The sequence below is a fragment of the Pteropus vampyrus genome, unplaced genomic scaffold (assembly GCF_000151845.1).
Source record: "Pteropus vampyrus isolate Shadow unplaced genomic scaffold, Pvam_2.0 Scaffold230, whole genome shotgun sequence".
Classification (NCBI taxonomy): domain Eukaryota; kingdom Metazoa; phylum Chordata; class Mammalia; order Chiroptera; family Pteropodidae; genus Pteropus; species Pteropus vampyrus.
In genome coordinates, this window is record NW_011889011.1 from 1,034,748 (window position 1) to 1,039,072 (window position 4,325).

At 56.1% G+C, this 4,325-nt stretch overlaps 1 protein-coding gene and 1 long non-coding RNA gene across 2 annotated transcripts in view; one reads left to right on the forward strand and one right to left on the reverse strand.

Moving 5' to 3' along the window:
• PRKN (parkin RBR E3 ubiquitin protein ligase) overlaps positions 1-4,325 on the forward strand; it is an 899,371-nt gene that overhangs the window by 495,808 nt on the left and 399,238 nt on the right. The window lies entirely within an intron of this gene.
• LOC111728817 lies at positions 1,139-1,784 on the reverse strand. The gene is made up of 2 exons (XR_002775965.1): positions 1,612-1,784; positions 1,139-1,371 (listed from the first exon to the last, which is right to left on the reverse strand). It is a non-coding gene; the product is annotated as an uncharacterized LOC111728817 (long non-coding RNA).

The window sequence follows — 4,325 nt, forward strand, 5'->3', positions numbered from 1 at the left end:
GGGCCGGCCTCCAGACAGGGGCTTTTGGTGTCTCCTTCTGTCCTCTCTTTGTTTCTGAATTTTTTCTCAGCTGTTAGGCCACGGAGGAACCCCGGGGAGGTATGCGATGATGGTAATCGTCTCTGGTTCGCAGTTAGAAAATCACGATTTGGAAGAACACGGTTTAAAACGCGTCTGTTTTACATCCGTCCACGTTCTCTGGACTCTTGTCCGTGCTCGCTTAGTGCGAGGTGATAAAACTGAAAATCGATTGCGTGTGGGAGGCCCGGTTTAATCCAGGCCACTCCCGCTGACGCTTTGAACCGGATTATGGGGGGCGGCTCCCGTCGCAGAGCCGGTGAGCCTGGGCGAGGCCCGCGGCTTGGGGCTCACGTGACCGCCTGGGGCTCACGTGACCGCCTGGGGCGGGGCCGCTGGGACTGCGCAGGAAAGAAGGAATAACAACAAGTCACTGGGAGAACAGGGGGCACGGAGACGGCGCACGACGGAGCGTCGCCCGTGCGGGGCCCGGAAGGGAAGCCCCCCGCTCACCGTGCCCTCTGCGACAGCCCCGTAGACCACCTCTGCAGAAAGGAGGTGGCACCTGCCCCCCGCCCTTTTTAAAGACAAAAGCCTGTTTTCTTTGTGGCAAAAAGGGCATTTCAAAGACCAAGAGAATTGCTGGCTGGCAGGTGACCAAATACGCACCAAGAAAATGCCGGCTGTCGGAGAGACCGGGCTGCGTTCCCGTGGGAGGCTTGGAGTGGAGGGTCTGTGCTGGAAGCTGCACGCTCGCTGTGAGCTGTGATGAAGCTCCCGCCGCCCGTGAGCGTCTGCAGAGCCTCGCGGCCCAGACAGAGCCCGTCCACGCCCCCCAAAATCAAACTGCAAAGGATCGTGTGTCTCGAGCTTGCAGGCATTCTCCCCGCTGATATACGCAGGATAACTCGGTTGCAGACCGAGGTGAAATGTTACATTTCGGCCGAGCCCCGCCCAGTCCCTTCACCGATGCAAATAAGGCGCGGTGCCCCTGTCCCGTACCCCCCCACCCCCGTCGAAGCCACCGTGCACCCGAGGACGCGGTGCAGGCACACGGTGTGTATGAAGCATCCGCCACTGCCAGCGCGCGGGCCTTACATCACTGTCGTATTAGTCTAAGCAGAATAGAGCAGATTGTTTATTTTGGTTTAGCTCCGCTTCAGGCTGTAACATCAGCTGTAACTCCTAGAGTGACAAATTCCAATGGCAATGTCACAGATTAAACAAGGGTACTCAGATCTCCGAGCATGTTTCCCCGTGGGGGGAGGGGGTGGCGTCTGGGTCTGTGTGCAGAAGCGTGCCTGGTGCAGGCAGCCCTTTCCTCTCACGTTGATGGGTGACAGTCATAGTTTCCTGCGGGTTACATAAGCCAAGCCTTTCATTTCTTTGAAAACACTCATCTGAGATGATTTCTCCCTTATCCTTAGAGCATATTTAACTCTTTTCATATTTCACACTTTAACGAATTTGCAGGGAAGTGTTAGCTATGACACTCCAGGGATCGGAAAGAAGGAGTGCCCTCAGGGCGTGGCAGACACCCTGGCGTGCCCTGTCCCCTGCGGGTGAGGACTCCTGGGGGTGCGGGGAACTCACGTGTTTATCCTCTGCGTTTAATTGTCTCATGGCGGTGCAGGGCAGCTGGATCCTGAGACCACTCTGCACGGCCTGCGGCAGGCCGTGGGGTCTGGCACCCAGCTGGCGTCAGCCCAGGAACCCCGAGTGGGGGCCCTGGTCGTGAGGGGCCCACTTCCATGGCAGGCACCGCTCCATGCGAGCCAGGGTGTGGCTTCATCTCTTCATGCGTTCACCGACACCCTCACGCTGCTCTGCGGGCGGGCATTGTCATCCTGACTTCGCAGGAGACGCCCTGCACCCCACTGAGTGAAGCGCCTCCCTGGAATGCAGTGTCTACAATGTAACAATCTCTAGCTTCCGGCCGGCTCGTTCTTAATGAGCGTTTGCATTTCTCAGGTAGGAGGATAATTATCAAGAATCTGATCTCACCGAAGTTATTATTCAAACTGAGCATCAGTCGATTGCCTCTTCCCAAATCGGAGGTGGGTAGGGGATTTCGGAGATGGGCGAGGCCTGGGGTTCCCAGGCGGTTTGGAGCGTGTGAAGACGGGCTGTGCGCCCTGGCCTTTTTCCGGTCGGTCAGGTGTGGTCTGACGGACGTTTCGCGGCCATCTCGCACACCTCTCTGCTCCTAAATCCGCCTACACGCGTGCGAGTGATGGGGACAGCTTCCGCCGACACCGCAGGCAGAGATGCGGAGATGGGGCCCTGCCCCCCGCCCCCTGCCCCGGAGACCCCGCCCTCACGTGCCCCACTAGGCTGCTCTCTCGGGCTGGGACGCCTTTTTAACCATGATGCTCTTCTTCTCAATGTCGTTTAGTGTTCAGTTGTTTTACAAGTCCATAGTAGCGTGTTTTCAGAATAATCGCTTTCCCGTGGATTCAGCACCAATGTCATGAACCTTAGCTCTGGAGTAATGAATGTGAATTCCTTGAAGGTAGTAGGTTAACTATGAAGAACATTTCTAAAATGAAGAACTCAATGGAAAATCCTGGTAGAGTACCTAGTGCTCCCTGCCGGCCTGCTGCGTGGACTCCAGCTGCCTCCTGCTTCCAGAACACTCCGCGCCCACAGCTGTGGGCCCAGCAGCTGGGCCCTGGCCCCCATCATAGGCACCGACCTCAAACTCAGCTACTCCATTATTTGAAAAATGGATCCGATGCTGCAGACTCAGCTAATTTCTCCAGGATCCTGTAAAGGAAGTCCTACTCCAACTGCTCACTCCACCCCACCTACACCCCCAGAAATCAGGGGAGAGTCAGAGAAGGCAGTGTGGGGAAAGGGTTCTCGTGGTGTTGGAACCAGGGAGGGCAGATACGAGAACGTCAGGGTCGAGGCCCCAGAGATGGAGACACAGACCTGGAATGGCATCGGGTTGCACAGCGTAGGCATTTCGGGCAAAACCTTTGCATTTGCGTTTTCCCGGGCTAGGGATTAGAACCTCACATCGTAGGCAGCCTGACTAATCTCAGCTGCTCTCTCTCTCGAGTGAGCCTTTCTAAAGGTGTTAAGCGTAAGGATTAGGAAATAACTCAGCCCTCGGGGCACGTACCTAGCCCAGGGAGAGCCAGGTGGCCACCCAGGAGGCTATGTCTGCACAGTGCCCACCCAAAGACTCCAAAAATGGGGGTCCCCCGGGCCCAGCTCAGTCTCCCCTCCTGTAGTCCCGGGCTCCCCTGGCTTGTAGGCCATCCCTGCAAGGTCAGTCAGAGAGGGAGGAGGCCTGAGCAGGGCGGGCATGTGACTCTACCCCATTCGCCCTCAGCCCGTGTGGACATCGGGCTACCTATAATGGGCAAATTCTCATACACATTGCTGTGTGACCTGGGGCACGTACCTTCCCCTTGACTGCCAGCTATAAAGTAGGGGTCGTAAGAATACATCTCTTATGGCTTCATTCTTAAAGGGGTCCAGGGGGAGGGACAGGGGATCCCTGCCCAGCCCACTTCCCTCCCCGTTGACCCAAGCAAGGCCTTTGTAGAGACATTTCCACTTGTCACAGCTCACAGCTCAGGGTGGGGTGCTGTTGACATCTAGCATGTCAAGACCAGAGATGCTGCTAAACATCCTGAAATGCCCAGGACAGCCCACAACGAAGAATTCCCCACCTGCCCCCAGTGTGAACAGCACTGTAGCTGAGAATCCTGTGCTGGGTGACGCGTCAGTGCGTGCGAACACATCGTGGGTGTGGGGCCCCGGGAAGCTTAGGGACCTGCCTCTGTTACGTCTTCTCGCATATTCCCGGACGCCGATCTTTCACGGTCCCATGAACGTCCTTCTGAAGCCGTAAGATGTTAAAAAGCTATGTATCTCTATGGGATCTCATAAAGCTGTGTTAATTTTGAATTTTAAAATTCAGGCATCCCTAATACACATTTGCGTTTTTCTTGACCTTTCCCTTTTGGAAAAGTTGTTGCTAATTGAAAAGTGTCACGAGTAAATGATGAGGCACAAATGACCTGAAAAGGAAGAAATTCGTGAATCCAGTGACCCACTGGTACCAGATGTGTCCCACTGTACATAAGAGGCCAAGGCAGTCCTACACCAGGAGACGTTCTAAATGGAGGTGAACCCCAGGATCCCAGCGGTGGGAGATGGCCTCGGGCAGATCCCCTGGGACCTTGGTGACTCTTGGCAGGTCTGGTGTGGCTGTGGCCACAGCTGTATTTGCTACCAGAAGCCCTCCCTTCCGGGGTGTAGAGGGGCAGCTGCAGGCCCCACCTGTGGTGGGG